We start from the raw sequence: 22518 nt of genomic DNA, 5'->3' as shown, positions 1-22518 counted from the left end.
ACTAGGTACACAGATCAAATGTATTTCATTCTTAAGGGCTCTGTTTTGTCAGACTGAACCTTGACTCATACAATGCCCACCATGTACCTAGCACTGATCATATGGATATAAAATAAAATTAATTTTATATTCTGATCGTACAGATATAAAAATTAAGCCAATCTAGTGAAGAAGTCTGTGTTAGTTTGTTAGGGCTGCCATAATAAAATACCACAAACTGCATGGCTTAAACAACAGAAATTTATTTTCTCACAGCTCTGGAGGCCAAAAGTCCAAGCTCGAGGTATCAACGTGTTTAGCTTCTCCTGGGACCTCTTTCTTTGGCTTGCAGGTGCTTGTATTCTTTCTGTGCCCTCACACAGCCTTTTCTCTGTGTGCGTGGGTTCCTGGTGTCTTTTCCTCTTTTTATAAGGACAGTAGTCCTATTGGATTAGGGACTCACATTTTCTACAGCAGATACACATGTCGGCAATAACTTAAGCATACGCTGAGAATGACCCTGTGGTCTAAGAAGAATGTCTGTTTAGAGTTCTGAATCCCTGGCCTTTCCCTTAGAACACAGGCTGTCCAGCGGATTGAGGTCCTTTGTTTTGGGTTAAATAGTGATTGCTAGATGGATGGTACTGTGTGAAAATACTATATAAACTGCATGCTTTTTACAAATGGTAGCACTTCTCCTGTTCCGCTCGCTGCCACTGGACTGTCCCTGTAAGCAAGTTCCCCCAAAGAACGCTGTGTCTTATTCATTGTCTCCAAGTCTCTTCTTCAGCCTCTCAGACACAGTGCCATCCCTATTGGAGTAAATAGGGGTTCAGGATGACACCTTTATGACCTCATTTAATCTTTATTACCTCTTTAAGGAACCTATCTCCAATATAGTCACATCTGAGGGTTAGGGCTTCAACATATGAGTTTGAGCCTGACACAACTATTTCCATGACAAAGGCAAGTAAATAGGAAAGTATAATTGCACCTGAAATATGCTAGATGCAATTATAAAATGTCATGGAAATCCATACAAAAGAAATATAACATAGTTCTGGAAATGTAAATTCAGAGATCGAGTGATTATGTAATGTATTATTCAAATAGGGACACTTGTAAGAGTGAAAAGGTGTATTAAAAAGAATTTAAAGGCACTAATTATTTTTAAGCAGGCATAATCTAGAACTTTCCCAGGAAAAGTAGGAGATGTGTGCACCCTGTTCAAACAAGATCTAATGAAAGAAATACCATCTAAACTGAGACCTAAAGGAGCAAGGGAAGTTGAGACAAAGGTGAGAAAGAAGGAAGTGTACTCCAGGTGACCAGGCAGAAAGAACGTAGTCGGCAGAAAACAATAAGCTGGAGAAACAGTGTGCCATGTTTGGAGAACTGCAAGAGATTTCACATAGCTGAAATTATGGGGGCAGAAGGTGTCAGGCAAGAAGCAAGGTTAAGCAGGGTTTAGAGGATAACAGAATTCCTTAAAGAGTTTGGACTTGGTCTGTAGCAGGTGTGGGCCATTAGAGTTTCAGTCATGGAAGCAGCATTGTTTGATTCACATTTTTGAAAGATCTCTCAGATTCGATCAAGACAGCAGACTCCATCAATTCCTGACTCTTACCAAATACCTCTTTTCCCCCAAGGACAAAGAGCATTATCTAAAAGGCCAAATAAATAACAGCCATGGGAAACAATAAGGAATTCAGAAATGGAAGATTTGCATAAAAATAGAAATTAAACCGTATCAGATAGACAAAGAAGCCACAGGCCAATCTATGAACAAGAGAGAAAAAGAGGTAAGAGAGAACCAAGGGTGCCCCAACCTTATGCGGAAGAGATACAGGGCAAACAGCAGTGCAGAACACTGAGAAACTCTATTTAGAGCAGCTGAACAGGTCGGCCTCTACTCCTAACCTCCTCACTCCCAGATCTGAGGGGACTAAAGAGTCAACTTCCAAGGGCTCTCATTAAAGACGGGCAATTTGAGTGTCAATAATGATAACTACAATAGATTGAAGTGCATCACATAAGCTTCAGTCTATAATGATACTTTGATAACACAAATTAGCTACCACCAAAGGATACCAATAAATTGTTTTAAAACTGTTAATAAAGGGAAAGATTCAAGCATTTATCTTGCTTTTTCTATATGAACTGTACCAAGGGGTAAACAATACTAGATGGGATGTTTCCCTTTATAGAAATACTTCAGCTAATAAATGAGGAAGGAATAATTTAATTAGTACATAACCATTTTGCAACTATAAATGAGGTAATGGAGTAGGTATTGATCAGCAAGAGCTGCTAAAACCACGAAAGAAAACCCAATAGACATTATGTGCCTCTGAATAGGAGAACATAATATTACCTATGAATTAATTTTGCTAAAAGAAAAAGTTAAACCTGAATCTAATTAAACATCTAATCAAACCTTCAGACCAATTACTAATGTGCAGGAAATTTAGAATGATACAGGTTACAGTCAGAAAATCAACAAGACAAATGACCTATTTTTCTTAACAAACAAATTACAAAAATAAAAAAGAAATGGAGAAAGACTATAGATTAGAAGAGTAATCAGAGACATGCCTATCAATCACAATGTGTGGACCTTATTCATACCTTGATTTAAAAAAATCAACTGTACACCAAAATTGCGATATTTATGTCACAATTGCACATGTAAATACTGACTCAATATACGATGACTGAATACTTTGAGTTTGGAATAAATGGGGAGAGGAGGCAGTTGCATACATAAATCCAAAGCTCTTGACAGACATCTGAACTGGGGAAATATATGTAGAAGTCAGAATCAACTATGAATTCTTGCTGAACACACATGAGCTGATGAGCTACAAAGCTGTGTTTGAAGCTGGGGTTATCAACTTCTGCACTACTGAGGTTTGGGGCCAGCCAATTCTGCTTTGCGTATTGTAAAATGTTTAGGTATATCCATAGCCTCCACCAACTAGATGCCAGTAGCATTCCCACATGCAGTTGTCACAACCAAAAATGTCTACAGATATTACCCAAAGTCCCCTGGGGGATAGTGGGTGCAAAAGTGACCCCAGTTGAGAACCAGTGGTATGGAGTAAAAAGAGAAGAGGGCAGAGAATGAAGCCTCAAGGGATCATACAGATCCATCATTCACTTACAGTTCCATGACTAACTGTGACCATCTTTCCAGACCCCAGTATTCTCATCTACAAAATGGACATGATATAATCTAATTCACAAAATAGGTGTGGCAATTATTTAATATTGAAAACCCTTCTTAAAGTGAGAGCATATTCAAAGTGCCTGCCTTTGTAAGTGTCCATTACTATTGGCCTCTTATCTCTTCCCTTCTCCCTCAAAGCTTAGTCCAGTTTAGCTCCACCAAACTCCAGAACAACTTTATCCTCTTATTTCTCTCTTAGGAAACCTGGATCTTTGACTTTGTAGCTACAATGAAGAAGCAATCCTGCTTCTGTGAAGCTGCTTAACGATTCCCAAGTGTCACCCACTTCCCAACCCTCCACATGAAGGTACTTTCCATAAGTAAACTAGCAAAGCAATCTCAAAAGCAAAGACAAGATGTTGTTCTTCCTGGAATTCAGAACCAGAGCCCACTCTTACACCTTCCCGAGAGCTTTCTCAATATGATTAAGAAACAACGTCCTCACTGGAACTTCTTGGATGAAAAAGTAGACAAAAATGTATATTCTCAGTGAATTGAAAAGGTTTTGCCAGGGGAAAGTTACTCTGCTGTAACAGAGGTTCCTTTTCTTACTTGGGTTTTGAGAAAGGGGCCTGAAGTTTGTGCTTGACCTCTGTTTACCCAACATGATTTCCTTTCAGCGGTTATAACTCCCTTATTAAGAGCTTTACTGAGATATAGTTCTTACACAATACAACTCAGTCATTTAAAGTGTGCAATGCAAGGATTCATAGTATATTCACAATTGTGTACACCATTACTGTAGCTAATTTTAAAACATTTTCATCACCGTAAAAGAAAACCTGTTTAGCCATCATTTTCCTACCTCTTTATCCCCGCAATCCAAAGTAAACATAGATCCACTTTCTGTGCATATAGATTTGCCTATTCTGGATATTTCTTATAAATGGAATCATAATATGTGGTCTTTTGTGTCTGGCTTCTTTCACTTATGAAAATATGAAAAGCATAAAGTCTTTGAAGCTCTTCTCTGTTGTAGTATGTATCAGAATTTCATTCCCTTCTATGGCCAAATAATATTCCATTATATGGATATATCACATTTTGTTTATCCTCAGCCAACAACTAGTAAGAAAATGAGGATCTCAGTCATACAAGTTCAAGAAAATGAATTCTGCCAATAACCTGAGAGAGCCGGGAAACAGATTTCCCTAGCTGAGCCCCCAGATGAAAATGCAGCCAGCAGACACCTTGATTGCAACCATGAGTCACTGAGCAGAGAACCCAACGAAAGCATGCCAGATTTCTGATAATAAATTAATATTATTGCAAGCCACTATGTTAGTGGTTATTTTCTATCCAGCATAGAAAACTAATACAACTAATACAATGGCAAATGTCATTGTGTGTGTGTGTGTGTGTGTGTGTACATGTGTGCATGCGTAGCTTTGTGTGCATGCATAATTTGTGCCTAAGAGAATTCAGTGACTTTGAAACACAGGCAGGACCTAACACATATTCTCGCTGTTGTTCTATATGCCTTTTGTATACCTATCATTGACTTATGTTTTATATCTAAATAGCTCTTTTACTATCCATCTTTCATACACATCTTCTACAATTAAATAAATTGTTAAGATTCTCATCTTGATGATAATGCAGTAACCTACACAAGAGATTTCTTGTTAATTTGTTTTGTCTTGAGAGGTAGAGTTCTAAACCCTTAAACCTTGCAAATGCTTTTCTGTTTTGAGTCCCAAGTTGCACTTATAAACAGAATGAGCGGTAGAAGAAATCAGAGATTAGATACAAAGAGATTTAAAGTTCCTAGGGGAGTGGTAAACCTAAAAGAAAATCTGCAGTTTGTCTGTGTAACCCACAGACCATTTAAATGTGGGCGTTATTGTTTAGTTAGCACCGTATTATGTAAGGGCCTAAAACAATTTTATTCTAGTGATTTCAGAGTACAGTGTGGTATATATCTGTGTCATCAGATTGCAGTCAGAATAAAATACAATGCAAGATAAACTCCGATCACTTTTTTCATTGTGGTGTTAGCCCCGAAACTCCCCCATTTTACCCAAAGACAGATGGACAACAAATGGTGCTCTGTTATTGGTACAGAACTCAAACTGAATGGGATTTATCAGGATTTTATAACTAATCTCTCTTCTTAAGGGCTCTGGCTGTTAGCTTTGACTAAGAGAATGGAAACCAGATGTTTAGATACCAGAGGCAGAGTTCCTAGGTTAAAAACAAAGTTTAAAATTGCCTTTTATTTTTATGTATTTGCATATGTCATTCTAAGTATGAACATTTCTCACTGATATTAGTGGATTTGAATTACGGATTAATCTAAATAGCCAACCACTCCCCAAATAAAACCAAACTGTGTTAACTACATCTTTAGCAATAAGTATATCTGTCCTTGTTATTACAGAAAATAAAGCCAGTACTGAAATTTCTAAATAATACTAATAAAAAACATATTCACGAAGTAGAACACTTTTATTTAAAAATTCCAGTAAAATGCATTCCTTCCTGGCATGGAACATCCTGCTCATGAAAACACTTGCAAAGCCTCCAGCTGTTCCTGATTATTTTCCCCCATCAGCTCCACACCATCATCTTAAAAAGGCACAATAGGACTTTCCCAAATAATCACAATGCATGATGAAATTACTTCTCCAGATCTAAGAACTCCAGCAAAGAATTTGTAGGGGATTACGATCTCATTTTCAAAATGTGTCTCTTTCAGATGTAGCTACAACCACCCTACAGTTAGAGCAATAATTTTTTTCTTGTCACACTTCAGGGGGTCTCCAGTTATGTTAACAACTGTGATAAAACTCTAAAAGAAAAAAAATTAATGTATACTTGCTCTCATAAACAAAAGACTAAAATATATTACATTATCCTTAGGAGTAGAAAGGAGAAAGTGTTCCTAAAATCAAAAATTGAATAATAAGATCATAATTGCAAAGAGTTGGCCAGTCTAGATTAGGGAAGTGACTCAATGTTCTACTTCATTTTCTGCTGCTATAATAGAATACCACAGATTGGGTAATTTATAAAGAACTAAAGTTTATTTGGCTTATGGTTCTGGAGGCTGGGAAGTCCAAGAGCATGGCACTAGAATCTGGTGAGGGACATCCCATGGCAGAAGGCATCACATAGGGTGTGAATCTGCAAGACAGAGACAAACAGAGCAAAATTGATTCTATTATCAAGAGCTCACTCCTGAGGCAACAACATTAATCTATTCATGACGGCAGAGTACTCACTGACCTAATCGCCTCTTAAAGACCCCACCTCTTAATACTGTTAGGATGGCAGTTAACGTTTTTACACATGAACTTCTGGGGGACACTTTCACATCATAGCACTCTCAAACCTAGCTGATCATAAAAATAGCTTGGAAAGAGGTTTAAAACTCATATTTTAAGGACCCTTAACATACTTTCTAAATTGGAACTCTTGAGAGTCACCATTCATAAAGCAGTTTCCAGGTATTTCAGATGCAGCTCATCTGTCACCAAAGTTTGGGAACCACAAAATTGAGGAATGTTTAAATATTCCCAATGGTTTGTTAAAGTGTTAATTATCATGTAATACCTGATCATAATCTACTCAAACATTTAAAACACGACTTTGTTCTGAATACTTGCATTTAACTTCCGACTCCCCAAAATCCCCAATGGAATGACCAAAGGAATTCAAAAATTGTGGAAAAATTGTACCAGCTCTGAAAATCGTAGAGGGAAACCAAACTATTATGAAAAAGTAAAGCAATTCCTGCAGAATATATTGCAAGCAAGAAAATTGAGAGAACTGCTGACCAAGTCACAATTCCCACACTGACTCCAAGTTGATAGCAGCAAAGCATTAGGACAAAGTAGGAGGTACTGGAGGGAAGTTACAAATCTGGAGCTGACAAGGATGGGATTACTCTGCATAATTTTTCCCCAGTTTACTATTGAATCATGCAGCAAGCCAAGTAGAATAGGGGCAATGCTACAACTAGTCTCAAAAGAGAAAGGCTGTGACAGTCAGAGAACAGGCACATTATTCCAGCAATAAAAGAGTGAATTTAATCTCTTTGGCTTAGGAATAAGACTTCTTGATGTTGCTGTCCACACCCCCACCCAGCCTTAATTTATATCCTATTCTTAAGAGGTCATCACCTTATAATTTTTCAATGTAAAACTACAATAGTGTTAACTCTTCCTTCCTTTTCCTTTTTAATTTCTTTCATTCTTTTTTCTTCCTTCCTTCCTTTTTTACTTTCTTTCTTCCCCTGTTTCTTTACTCCTTCTCTTCCCTCCTCTTTATTCCTGCTTTATTTTTTATTTTGTCCCAAACTGTATCTATTTAAAAGAAGTCACATAAATCTCCAAATATGGACAAACCTAGAATGTCCTCCAACATTCTATTTACCCAGTCACTCCTTCATTTCCTATCCCATCCATGTGTTATTTGCAAGAAGCAAAGAGAAAATTCTAAAGAGAGTCAATAGTTAGAAGAGGGTCAATCTGAGAAGGCAGACAAAATATTTCCTAAGAATGGTTTTATTAATAAAAGCTAGGAAAAACTATAGAAAATATTCAATGTGTACTTTCAAGAAGATTCAAGAGAACATTTTGTGTATGAAGTAAAAGCAAGAAGTCATTAAACAGGTAGGACCTGAGAGCAGAAAAAGTTGCTTTGAGATGAAAAATATGACCATGAAATTTCTAATGTAATGGAATTTGTGAATACAAGAGGAGATTCTGTAGAATTGGAATCAATGGATTAGAAAAATAAGCTAAATAACTTCTCCCAGAACTTCTAAAAAATGTAAAAAAATGCTGCCAAAGAGGTAAAAATTTAGAGGAAATATCCAGGAGATCTAAAATAAGTTTTATAAGAAGTCTAGAAGGACCCAGGAACAGATAACCTAAAACCACATGCTTTCATGTATGAGTGGAAGCTGATTGAGGGGAACACATGGGCACATGAGAAGGAACAACACACACTGGGTACCTATGAGTGTGGGGCAGAGAGCATCAGGAATAATAGCTAACGGATGCTGGGCTTAATTTCTAGGTGATGGGATGATCTGTGCAGTAAACCACCATGGCACACATTTACCTATGTAACAAACCTGCACATCCTGCACATGTACCCTTGGACTTAAAATAAAAGTTGAAAAAGATAGCTGTCTAGAGACAAAGAACTTGGCAGATAGAGCAGCAAAAATTAAAAAAAAAAAAAAAGAGGAAGAAGCAATAGAAAACTTAGCAGAGCTGAAGAAAGTCATTTGACTACAAGTGTAGAGGACACGTTTAATGTCAGGTGAAATTAATTAAAGCAGACTTAAGCCTGATATATTTTGATGAAATATTTCATTTCAGCACTCAAAACAAAACCCTACAAGCATCAACACAGGGATGCCAGCAGAGAAGGGCGAGGACAAGTGACTTACAAAAGAAATCCTCAAGTTGGCGTCAAGTTTTTCACAATCCTAAATCCCAAAGGATTGTGGAGCGTTGCCTTCAGAGTCTAAGAAAATCGGTTTAAGAACCAGGAATTCCATACCTAATTGAGCTGACATATGTACAAAAGAAAAGAAAAGACACACGCCTGTAATCCCAGAACTTTGGGAGGCTGGAGTGGGCGGATCATCTAAGGTCGGGAGTTCGAGACCAGCCTGACCAACATGGTGAAACCCCATCTCTACTAGAAATACAAAAATTATCTGGGCGCAGTGGCACATGCCTGTAATCCCAGCTACTCCGGAGGCTGAGGCAAGAGAATCGCTAGAACCTGGGAGGCAGAGGTTGCGTTGAGCCAAGATCATGCCATTGCACTCCAGCCTAGGCAACAAGAGTGAAACTCCATCTCAAAAAAAAAAAAAAGAAAAGAAAAGACAAAGAATAATAACTACGTCCCCTTCCAAAACATTACAAAAGAAGGGAACAGCTGACAGAGGCAAAAGCAGTATCAGAAATCTAAGAAGGGGGAAGACGGTAGTATAATAACAGGTAGTGTTTACCCAGTGGTTACTATGGGCAAAGCACTGTTCCAAATACTTTAGTAACCCACTCAAACCTCACAATAACCCTATGAAATAAACTCTGTTGTTATACCCATTGCAGAGCACAATACAGTTTTAGAGAAATCAAGGAACTTGTTCACAGTTATAGGGCTAGCAAAATGGTGCAGCCAGGAGTTAAGCCCAGAGAGTCTGAGTACCACATCTGAGTGCTGAACCACTAGGCTACCCAGCTCCTCGAAAGGAAAACGAAAGGACAGCAAAAATAGAAAATGCGAAGGAGGAAGCTCCAAAATAATTATTAAAAATGAATCAATGACAAAAGTATTGAAATACGTACCTCTTATGAAAACATGACTCTCCAAGCCTTAAAAAAGAAGAAAATCCTGCCATTTGCAACCACCTGGATAAGCCTGGAGGACATTACGCTAAGTGAAATAAGCCAGGCACAGAAAAACAAATGCTGCATGATCTCACACATGTGAAGTCCAAAAAAGTCAAACCTAGAGAAACAGAGAGTGGAAGGTTGGTTACCAGGGGCTGGGAGATGGGGAGAAAGGAAAGATATTTGTTAAAGAGTATAATCTTTCAATTATAACATTAATAACTTCTGAAGATCTAATGTAGATTATGGTGACTATGGTTCATAATAATGTATTATTAGCTTGAAATTTGCCAATAGAGTAGATTTTAAGTGTTCCCACCCACAAGAAAGGTGGGTTGATATGTTAATTAACTTAATTTTGAGAATCATTTCACAAGGCATATGTATATCAAATCATCACCTTAAGTGTATGCCGTTTTTATTTGTAAATCATACCTCAATAAAGCTGGAAAAAAATTCTTAAAAAAAAAGAAATATATGACTCTTCAGCAGTGTAAAGAATTTAAATCACAGAAAGGTTAGAAATAAAGAGACAAGTAAATATATGCCAGGGAAACGCAAATTTAAAAACATATGTGTCAATCTCAGAAAAGGTAAAATTCAAATTAAACATAAACAGGACAGAGACAACTATTTTCTGTTCATAAAAAGGAAAATCCAGAATGAATTTGTAAAAGATAAAAACTTTGTATGTGCTATGTACCATGGCACTTAAAAAAACACAGCAAAATCCAATGAAACAATAAAAGCTTACATGGTAATCGTGGCAAAAAGCCAATCAAGACAAAAGTTCAGTATATAAAATAATTGACTATTACAAATCGTCTCTTGGTATCCAAATGGGATGAGTTTCAGGACCATCTTGGATACTAAAATTCATGTATGCTCAAGTTCCTTATATAAAGTGGTGCAGTATTTGAATGTAACCTATGCATATCCTTCCACATTCTTTAAATCATCTCTATATTACTTGCAATACCTAATACGATGTAAATGCTATGTAAATTGTTATTATACTATATTTTCTACATGAATTTTTTTTAAAAATTTTCATCTGCAGTTGATTGAATCCAGTGATGCAAAATCCATGAATACAGAGGTCTAATTGTATATTTAGTGTGTTAATTTTATGGATATGAAAGCGATAATATAACAATATAGAGATACATGTAAAACAGGGTCGTGATTAAGGACATTGGCTGCAGAGCTGTATAACCTGAATTTCAAACTTATTTCCCCCACTTAACTAGCTCAGTCCTTAGGCAATACACTTACCATCTTGCTACCTCAGTTTCCTTCTATCCTCCCTTATAAAGTGGATGGTATCGTTGTTACAATGATTAAATAAGTTTATACATATAGTAATAAAATTAGTGCCCAGCCCAAAATAAATAATTAATATGAGCTGCTATAATAATAACTGATGATGTACATATATATATATGGAATTTTGAGTTTTACCAATAGAGATTATTCTTTCTTTCCAAATATCTTAGGGATATTTTACAAAAACAGTAATATAATATGCCACAGGAAAGCACAATAAATTATCTAATGTGGAAATTATATGGACCACATATTTAAGTACACCAAAACTCTAATAATAATAGTAAACAAAAAATCATACTACAAAGAAATTTTAAAACATCCTCCTAAGAAAATTTTGAGTAACAAAAGAAATCAAAACCGCACTTTAAATTATCTAGATAATTCTAGATTGTATTCTAGATTCTAGAATATAACCAATTAAGTGTCTGTATATCAAACCTAGGTGATTATAGTAATACAATAAGAGTTTTACCATACCACAAGAGAGATAACATCTTCATAACTTTAGAACAAGAATTTTTAAACAAGAAATAAAACACACCTCTTCAAAGAAAAAAGTGATCCTCTGGACAACATTTAAATTATAAAACTATGTTAATCAAGGACACCATTGAGAGAGTGAAAAAACAGCTACCATAGAGGAAGAAGATACTCATAATGTACATGTGTAATGAAGACTTCAGATCCAGAAAAAAGAACACTTAAAAATCAATAGGAGAATACAGAAGAAAAATAGACAAAAAATTTGAACAGTTACTTCACAAAGGAAGTATCTAAATGGCCAATAAACAATGAAAAATACTAACTGCATGTCGTCAGAAAAATGCAAATTAAAACTGCAATGTGAGACCATTGCATACCCACCAGAATGGCTAAAATTAAAAAGAGCAATCAATACTAAATTTTGTCAAGGATATGGAGTAACCAAGTATCCCATACGTTGCTGGTAGAAATGAAATTAGTACAACCAACTTGGAAAACTGTTCAGAGTGTCTATTAATGTTGAAAATACATATTCTAAGTATATCCCCACTGGACATGCATCCATATGTTCACCAAAAGACATCTACTAGAAAGTTCATAGCAGCAATATTTATAATGCTCTATAACTAGAAATGACCCATCAATAGTAGAATGGATAAACAAATGGTGATGTATTCACAGAATAAAATAAGATATAGCAATAAGAATGAATACATTATAATTATACATAACAATATGGCGGAAGCTCACAAATAATAGTGAGCCAAAGAAGCCAGATGCAAAGGCTAAAAACTATGATTTCATTTATACAAAGAATAAAAAAGGCAAAATTAATCTATGCTACTTAAAGTTAAGATACTAGTTACCTTTGGGAGGATTGTGACTAGAAAGAAGGGCTCTGGGAAGCTAGTATGTTCTATTTCTCGATCTAGGTACAGATTACACAGGTTTATTCAGTTGGTGATGGTTGTTTGAGTGTGTTCAGTTTGTAAAATTTCATTGAGCTTTATGACTATGGTGTATGCACTTTTCTCTTTTTATATTAACTATCTTTCAATAAAATGTTTTAAAAATCTGTGGGAACAGATTTAAAAGTATACTAAGGAAAATACAGAGCACTTTGTGCTTAAAAGAATATCACTCAAGAAGTCATAAAAAGTAATACAAAATGAAACTAAGTTTCTAAATGTAGAAGCAGAAAAGAGAAATTAGTAGAGGTTAAGAACCACATTTAAATTAATGATAAAATATTAAAATGCAAAACTGATAAATAAATCCAAGCACCAGCTCTTTGAAAAGACCATAGGCAAACCTTAGGAAATGTTAAATGAAGAAAAAAAAGAGGTAAAACCTAAGTTTGAAAAATGATGAAGGGGATGGGATATTATCATAGACCAGAAATTCTCAACTTTAGCAACACTGACATTTGGGGCCAGATAATTCTCTGTTATAAGGGGCTATCCTGTGCATTGTAACAGTAGCCCTGGATTCTACCAACTAGATGTCAGTAATACATTCCCACTTCCATCTGTAAAATCTGAAAATATCTCCATACATTAGCAAATGTCAGGAAAGGCAAAATCACCTCTAGTTGAGAAGTAGTGCAATGGTAAAGGAAGTAAAACTCTATACTATTAACTTTTTACATCTGAATAAAAAAGCAATGTTTGAGGAAATATACATTATAAAAATGGTGGAAATGTGGTAGAGAAGCTCAATAAAACAATAACCAAACAATTAAAATTTTTATTAAAGATTCATTACCCAAAAAAGGCAAATTCTGAATTTTCTATGTTGTTGCATTGATTTGTGTGTATATTCATGCCCTGCTGCCACACCCATTTAATCATTGTGACAGAGAATACCCTTCAGACTTCTAAGAACTAGATCATTCATCTCCTACTTAGAATGTTATTGAGAGAAGTTATACAATAAAAATATAAATGAATTCCCCATATAAGTAACAGAAATTGAAGAAATGTGATTTAATAATAATTATAATGATATATTAATTGTAATGATAAGATTTTATAAAAGTTGATGTATCAAAAATATTATTCCAATGTACATTCAATACAAAAGTACAATATTTGAATTCTTTTTTCATACTAAGTATTTGAAATTTGGTATATATGATATACTTACAGAACATCTCCATTCAGACTAGCTATATTCCAGTGCTCAGTTGTTATCTGTGTATTGGACAGCACACTTATAGAGTATATTTAAAGACGGAAATTTCCTAGATTTATTTTCTCATTTCCTGAAAACAGTAGAAATGTGATCTTTAAAAAGAATGAAAAAAACAAAGACAATTGGCATTTCAGAACTTAGAAACAAAATCTTCAAACAAAATGTTAGCAAAACAATTATCATTACCTTAAAATGATAATATGTCATTCATGATCAAGTATGGTCACTCTAAGCATGCAAGGTATAATTTATGTTGGACCTATTAATATTATTTATCCTCTACTATATAAGAGAGAAAATTGTATGAGCAGTTTAACGCCAGAAATTTATTTAGTTAATTAAATTTCATTTATATTCCTGATTTTATTTTATTTATTTTTACTTTTTTTCTGAGACAGAGTCTTGCTCTGTCGCCCAAGCTGGAGTCCAGTGGTGTGATCTCAGCTCAAAACAACCTCCATCTCCTGGGTTCAAGTGATTCTCATTCCTCAGCCTCCCGAGTAACTGGGACTACAGGTGCATGCCACCATACCTGGCTAAATTTATATTTTTAGTAGAGATCATGTAGGCCAGGCTGGTCTCCAACTCCTGACCTCAAGTGATCCACCCGACTCAGCCTCCCAAAGTGAGATTACAGGTGTGAGCCACCGTGCCAGTTTATCCCCCTACACCATGCTTCTTATATGTTGTAGACCATATCTTAGAATTCAAAAGCTGAATACAAAGGTAAAAGTAAAATGTCTTATTTTTAATAAAATTGAGAATGATATAAGAATAAGAATACCCTAATTCTTAAAGATTCACTGCTTAAAAGTCAGGTCTCTCCAAATTAATTTATAAATATTTTATAAGTCCGATTAGTGTCAAAATTATTAAAAATATTACCTGTAAGAAATAAATAAAAAAATGGCCAACAGATTTTTGGAAATAAGGTGTGCTTTGACTTGCTAGATATTAAAATAAATAAGAAAAAAGTAATTAAAATAGAGAGGAACAAGTGTAGGAAGTATAGGCCGTTCAATGATGCAATGTAAGGTCCAGAAAGAACTCAGCTATTTATAGAAATGTAATATACAGAAATAGTTACTTTTCACTTCCAGTAAAGATGGATTCTTCAATACATGTTTGAAAGTTTAGCTACGGTGAATGTTTATTGGAGTACTATTCATTGGTGAAAAATAGGAATCAACTAAAATGTTTGTGATGGTTAATACTGAGTGTCAACTTGTTTGGATTGAAGGATGCAAAACATTGATACTGAGTGCGTCTGTAAGGGCGTTGCCAAAGGAGATTAACATTTGAGTCAGTGGGCTGGGAAAGGCAGATCCACCCTTAATCTGGGTGGGAACCATCTAATCAGCTGCAAGCACAGCCATAATATAAAGCAGGCAGAAAACCATGAAGAGGCTAGACTGGCCTAACCTCCCAGCCTACATCTTTCTCCCATGCTGGCTATTTCCTGCCCTCAAACATCGGACTCCAAGTTCTTCAGCTTTGGGACTCTGACTGGATCTCCTTGCTCCCTAACTTGTAGACGGCTTATTGTGGGACCTTGTGATTGTGTGAGTTAATACTCCTTAATAAACTTCTTTTTGTATATATACCTATCCTATTAGTTCTGTTCCTCTAGAGAACCCTAACAAATACAGATTTTGGAACCAGGAGTGGTTCTAGAGGAACAGAATACTAAGGATGGAGTTCTTTCATTGGTTTGGGGGTTTCTGGAATTGTCTGCTTAATATGATTAGAGCCCAAAATGCTAAAGTCTCTGCTTCTAATAGTATGGAGAAAACTGATAGTTCTTGGCATGAACTGTTTGGAGAGTTAAGTAAGATAAATGCATTTGACACTCCTGATTCACTGCTCATGAGACGAAAGGAGTTTAGTGACTCTATACATAATACATTTGACCATATGTAGAGAACCAAGGAACATAATGAAGTTGGTTGGTTGCTCCTAAGTTCACTGGACAAAGTGATGAAAGAAAATGATGAACTCAAGGATTCTAACTCCCAGCTACAGAAGCAGATACTTAGCTTCAAATCTACTAAGATTGCCCTGAGTGAGAAAGAGCTGTAGAGAAAGAGCTGAAATTGCAGAAAAACAGACACAAACTCTTATCATGCGAGAGACTGACATGCAATGAAAGATGCATTCACAGCCTCACCAGGTGTCTACTGTTAAAGTGAGCGCATTGATTGGAAAAGAATGGGACCTTGCAACTTGAAATGGGGATGTGTGGGAGGACCCTGATGAAGCTGGGGACACTGAGTTTGTAAACTCTGATGAAACTTTTTTGCCAGAAGGAATAGCTTCCCTATCCCCAGCCGTGGCAACATCCCCTCTCTAACCCATGCTGCCATCAGCCTTTCCACCTGTGTCTGAGGGGATAAAGCTTGTACTGTCTGAGGCAAGAGTGATGGACTGCTTCAGCCAGTTGCCAGGCAGGATAATGTTGATTTCCCCAGGAACCACCCCCAAAACCCCTGTTTGCTTCTAGAACTATAACTAGACTAAAGTCTGGGCAGGCCCCTAGAGGTGAGGTTCAGAGTGTGACCCATGAGGAGGTGTGGGACACTTGAAAAGAACTGCTTGAGTTTTCCAATGTATACAAGCAGAAATCTGGAGAACAGGCATGAGACTGGATATTAAAGGTGTAGGATAATGGTGGAAGGAACACAGAGTTGGATCAGGCTAAATTTATTGATTTGGGCCCACTAGGTAGGGATTCTGCATTTAATGTTGAAGCTCAGGGAGTTAAAAAAGGTTCTAATAATTTATTTGCTTGGTTAGCTGAAATATGAATTCCAAGATGGCTCACTCTGAGTGAGCTGGAATTGCCTCATCTACCTTGCTTTAGTGTAGATGAAAGGATCCAAAGGCTTAGGGAGATTGGGATGGTGGAGTAGATAAGTCACTTTAGATCTACTCATCCCAGCTGGGAGGGTCCAGAAGTTATACCCTTGACCAATGCTTTGCGAAACAAATTTGTGAGGGCAGCACCTGCCTCTTAGAAGAGCCCTGTAATTGCTCTTCTCTATATGTCAGATCTAACAGTGGTAACCACAGTCATTCAACTTCAATATTTAAATACAATGGGAATAATTGGATCCTGAGGTGCTAAGGGCCAAGTGGCAGCACTCAAACAACAAAGGTAAGGTGGGCTACTGTAATGGATGGCAGAGGCAAGGCAGCAATCAGAATAGTCTAACTTGTGTAGACCTCTGGCATTGGCTAATTAATCAAGGTGTTCCTAGAAGTGAAATCGATAGGAAGCCTACTGTATTCCTACTTAATTTATATAAGCAGAAAACTTCTAGATCAAACGGACAAAGACTAATGTGAATTGTAAAAACAGAGAATCACGGCCCCTCAATCAATTTCCACACGTGAGCCAGTTTACAGACCCAGAAACACTTGAATGAAGGGGAAGCCAGGTCTCCTTGAGGAAGGACCCCACTACACTACTGACAATTTATGCTGTTAATCTTTCTCCATTCTTCCCCAAAGGGACCTCTAGTCTTTTACCATTGGGGAAAGGGAAATGATCAGACATTCTGGGGACTACTGGACACTGGCTCTGAGCTGATGTTGATTCCAGGGGACTGAAAATGTCATTGTGGTCCTCCAGTTAAAGTAGTGGCTTATGGAGGTCAGGTAATTAATGGGGTTTTAGCTCAGGTCTGATTTACACTGGGTCCCTGGACTCATCCTTTGGTCATTTCCCCAGTGCCAGAATGCAGAATTGGCATAGACATACTTAGCAGCTGGCAGAACCCCCACATTGGCTCCCTGACTGGTAAGATGAGGGGTATTAAGTGGTACAGGCCAAATGGGAGCCATAGAGCTGCCTCAACCTAGAAAAATAGTAAATCAAAAACAATATCACATCCCTGGAGGGACTGCAGTGATTAGTGCCACCATCAAGAAGTTGAAAATTGCAGGGATGGTGATTCCCACCACATCCCCACTCAACTCTCCCATTTGGCCTGTGCAGAAGACAGATGGATCTTGGAGAATGGCCATGGATTATCATAAGCTTAACCAAGTGGTGACTCCAATTGCAGTTGCTGTACCATATGTGGTTGCATTGCTTGAGCAAATTAACACATTTTCTTGTACCTGGTATGCAGCCATCAACTTGGCAAATACCTTTTTCTCTTTTTCTGTTCGTAAGGCCCAAAGAAGCAATTTGCCTTCAGCAGGCAAGGACAGCAATATACCTTTACTGTCCCACCTTAGTGGTATATCAACTCTCTGGGTTTGTGTCACTATCTGATTCAGAGAGATTTTGATTGCTTTTTGCTTCCACAAGATATCACACTGGTCCATTACATTGATGACATTAGGCTGATTGGATCCATTGAGCAAAAGGTAGCAAACACACTGGACTTACTGGCAAGACATTTGTGTGCCAGCAAATGGGAAATAAATCTGACTAAAATTTAGGGACCCTCCACCTCAGTAAAATTTCTAGGGGTCCAGTGGTGTGGGATCTGTTGAGATGTTCCTTCTAAAGTGAAGGATAAGTTGCTGCATTTGGCCCCTCCTACAACCAAGAAAAAGACACAATGCCTAGGGGCCTATTTGGATTTTGAAGGCAACATGTTCCTCATTTGGGTGCATTACTCCAGCCCATTTATAGAGTGACCCCAAAGCTGCCAGTTTTGAGTGGGCTCCAGAACAAGAGAAGGCTCTGCAACAGGTCCAGGCTGCTGTGGAAGCTCTCTGCTACTTGGGCCATATGACCCAACATATCCAATGGTGCCTGAGGTGTCAGTAACAGATAGGGATGCAGTTTGTAGCCTTTGGCAGGCACCCATAGGTGAATAACAGCAGAGGCCCTGCCATCTTCTGCAGATAACTACTGTCCTTTTGAGAGATAGTTCTTGGCCTGTTACTGGGCTTTGGTGGAAATGAACATTTGACTATGGGTCATCAAGTCACCATACAACTTGAACTGCCTATCATGAACTGAGTGCTTTCTGACCCATCTAGCCATAAACTGGGTCATGCAAAGCAGCATTCCATCATCAAATGGAAGTGGTATATACGTGATCGGGCTCGAGCAGGTCCCGAAGGCACAGGTAAGTTACATGAGGAAGTGGCTCAAATGCCCATGGTCTCCACTCCTGCCACCCTGCCTTCTCTCTCCCAGCCTGCGCTGATGGCCTCATGGAGAGTTCCCTATGATCAGTTAACAGAGGGAGAGAAGATTAGGACCTGGTTCACAGATGGTTCTGCATGATATGCAGGCGCCACACAAAAGTGGACAGCTGCAGCACAACAGCCCCTTTCTAGGACATCCCTGAAGGACAGCGGTGAAGGAAAAGCTTCCCAGTGAGCAGGACCTCAAGCAGTGTACCTGGTTGTGCAGGTTGCATGGAAAGAGAAAGGGCCAGATGTGTGGTTATATACTGATTCATAGGCTGTAGCCAGTGGTTTGGCTGGTCAGGGACTTGGAAGAAGCATGATTGGAAAATTGGTGACAAAGAAATTTGGGGAAGAGATATGTGGATGGAACTCTCTGAGCGGTCATAACTGAAGATATTTGTATTCCATGTGAGTGCTCACCAATGGGTGACCTTAGCAAAGGAGGAGTTTAATAATCAAGTGGATAAGATGACCCGTTCTGTGGACACCACTCAGCCTCTTTCCCCAGCCACCCCTGTCATAGCCCAATGGTCCCATGAACAAAGTGGCCATGGTGGCAGGGATGGAGGTTACACAAGGGCTCAGCAACATGGACTTCCACTCACCAAGGCTAACCTGGCTATGGCAACTGCTGAGTGCCCAATGGCCAAAAGCAGAGACAGCACTGAGCCCTCAATATGGCATCATCTCTCAGGGTGATCAGCCAGCAACCTGGTGGCAGGTTGATTATATTGGACCTCTTCCATCATGGAAAGGGAAGAGGTTTGTCCTCACTAGAATAGACACTTACTCTGGTTATGGGCTTGCCTATTCTGCACCCAGTGCTTCTGCCAAGACTACCATCTGTGGACTCACGGAATGCCTTATCCACCATCATGGTATTCCGCACAGCATTGCCTCTGACCAACCCACTCACTTTACGGCTAAAGCAGTGTGGCGGCAGTGGGCTCATGCTCATTGAATTCACTAGCCTTACCAAGTTTCCCATCATCCTGAAGAGGCTGGATTGATGAACGGGGGAATGGCTTTTAGAAGTCACAAGTACAACACCAACTAAGTGACAATACTTTGCATGCCTGAGCGAAGTTCTCCAGAAGGTCGTGTATGCTCTGCATCAGCATCCAACATATGGCACTGTTTGTCCCATAGCCAGGATTCACAGGTTCGGGAATCAAGGGGTGGAAGTGGAAGTGGCACCACTCACCATCACCCCAAGTGATCCACTAGCAAGATTTTTGCTTCCTGTTCCCAGAACATTACATTCTGCCGGCCTAGAGGTCTTAGTTCCAGAGGGAGGAACACTGCCACCAGGAGACACAACAACAATTCCATTTAACTGCAAGTTAAGATTGCCACCTGGACACTTTAGACTCCTCCTACCTTTAAATCAACAGGCTAAGAAGGGTGTTACAGTGTTTGCTGGGGGATTGAGGCTATTAAGATGAAGTAAGTCTACTATTCCACAACAGAGGTAAGGAAGAGCACGCATGGAATACAGGAGATCCATTAGGGTGACTCTTAGTATTTCCATGCCCTGTGATTAAAGTCAATGGAAAACTGCAACAGCCCAATCCAGGCAGGACTACCAAAGGCCCATCAGGAATGAAGGATTGGGTCACTCCACCAGGAAAAAACTACGACCTGCTGAGGTGCTTGCTGATGGGAATACAGAATGTGTGGTAGAAGAGGGTAATAATTAATACCAACTATAATCACATGGTCAGTTGCAGAAAGGAGGACTGTAATTGTCAGGAGTATATCCACCTTCTTTTGTTAACAACATGTTTGTGCATGGATATACTTGTACTAAGAAAATATCTTCATTTTATTTCCTTTTTCCTTTATCCTGTGACATAAGATTTATTGACTTCATATCAGCATTTAAGTATTGTTGACTTTATGTAATAGCATTTGCGTTGAGGATTGGTGCATTTTCGGTTGTATGAAAGATAGTTGTATCCTGTTAGGTGTAATTATAACCTTATTACTGTCTTTATTTGAAGATTATGTATGATCTCAGGAGATGCGTATGGGTTCCAGTTGACAAGGGAGTAGACTTGTGATGGTTAATACTGAGTGTCAACTTGATTGGATTGAAGGATGCAAAGTATTGATCCTGGATGTGACAGCTAGGTGTTGTCAAAGGAGATTAACATTTGAGCCAGTGGACTGGGAAAGGCAGACTCACCCTTAATCTGGGTGGGCACCACCTAATCAGCTGCCACGGCAGCCAGAATATAAAGCAGGCAGAAAAAACAGAAAAGGCTAGACTGGCTTAGCCTCCCAGCCTACATCTTTCTCCTGTGCTGGATGCTTCCTGCCCTCAAACATCAGACTCCAAGTTCTTCAGCTTTGGGACTGGCTTCATTGCTCCTCACTTTGCAGACAGCCTATTGTGAGGCCTTATTATTGTGCGAGTTAACACTCCTTAATAAGCTTATATATATATATCATATATACTAATCAGAGATATATATATATCCTATTAGTTATGTCCCTCTAGAGAACTCTAATACAATGCTCAAGCAATGAAATTTGTATATAAATTATGATATATTTTTATAATGCAATATTATCCACCCATTTAAAATTATGTTGTGGAAGAATAATCTATATAAAGAGGTTTATTACACAGCGTTAGTTGACAATGAAACAGTTTACCAAGTAATAAGTAATGTGAAGTTCAATTTTTGTGTTCTCTTTGCAGTCCTTTTAATAACTTTTTGCTGAATTATCAAATCCCTAAGATACAAAAAATCAAATTCTTGAGTTTTATCTAACCTAAACTAGGTTTAACCTTAATTATTTTCACCCAAATTTCGGTCATATTTTGATGTTTTTGTTTCCCTATCTCCTTTCCCTCCTTCTATTTTGTACCCTTGTTCTCTTTCAGCAAGGTTTTTTATAGCCTTTTTTTTGTTTTTTTTGTTTTTTTTCCATTTCCACGGATCGAATTGGGAGCAATTATGAAAAGCATTTTAGAAGCTATTGCTTATTAAAAGAAATTACTACTACATCACCTTGCTTCCACCTCTATCTTTATCAGTGCAGATACCAAGAGCCCGAATGCTTCTTTGACTTGCTCCTCTGCCTCAAAAGCCATGTCCAAACCTGATGTCATAATTCTGAAATGTGTTCAGAACCCACTGCTCTTCTTTAATACTGCTGTAACTGTGTTGCGAGCAGCGAAAGATGAGACGTAACCAAGTCTGTGTATGTTTGTATCTTTCCACAAGGTCAGATTTTCATTGGTGTTCTTTCAATCGTAAAAGTCACAGCTACACGGAGTTCCCAAGGAAGCAATTCTCCTTAGCACTACCTGTTCACTCAGTAGTTAGCGCCATGGGCACACGGGCTCAAGCCACAAGTCAGTCAATATTGCAAATCACATATTGTAGTATAATTAATATATAAATGTTATAGATTAAACATTCCATGTCAGACAAACAATTAACATCAAGACAAAAAGGGTTAGGAAAATGGGGTCAAATGAACCAGTGCAAGGAGAGAGACATGGACAAGGAGAGTGTCCTGGCCTGATCCTGATGGATGTCAATGACTTGCACTGAAGAGTCTTTTATTTGGGCAGAGCCTTCAGCCTCAGATGCCAGGTGCTAATCACAAGTGACAGCATAACCGTGTCTATCAAGATGGCCGTCTTGAGCTGGTGAAGTCTTGCTACTTTTATGGCCCCAGAGTCTTCTGGTGAGGACTGAATTGATAGTAAGGAGTGTGCCTGGTTATGTCCTTATCTGATTGATTGCAGTCTCTATTGATTAGGCGAGCATCTGA

At 38.1% G+C, this 22518-nt stretch overlaps 1 long non-coding RNA gene across 1 annotated transcript in view; it reads right to left on the bottom strand.

Annotated features, from left to right (window-relative positions):
- Positions 1-5637: 5637 nt before the first annotated feature.
- LOC129482844 (uncharacterized) overlaps positions 5638-22518 on the bottom strand; it is a 59904-nt gene continuing 43023 nt past the window's right edge. Inside the window, exons 2-4 of the long non-coding RNA XR_008657830.2 lie at positions 13525-13664; positions 9523-9685; positions 5638-6334 (exon numbers count right to left, since the gene is read on the bottom strand). This is a non-coding gene — a long non-coding RNA (uncharacterized lncRNA). The remainder of the gene's footprint in view (positions 6335-9522; positions 9686-13524; positions 13665-22518) is intronic.

The sequence above is a fragment of the Symphalangus syndactylus genome, chromosome 5 (assembly GCF_028878055.3).
Source record: "Symphalangus syndactylus isolate Jambi chromosome 5, NHGRI_mSymSyn1-v2.1_pri, whole genome shotgun sequence".
Taxonomy (NCBI): Eukaryota; Metazoa; Chordata; class Mammalia; order Primates; family Hylobatidae; genus Symphalangus; species Symphalangus syndactylus.
The sequence above is the reverse complement of the archived record's forward strand: the minus strand, read 5'-3'. Positions and strand labels throughout refer to the sequence as shown.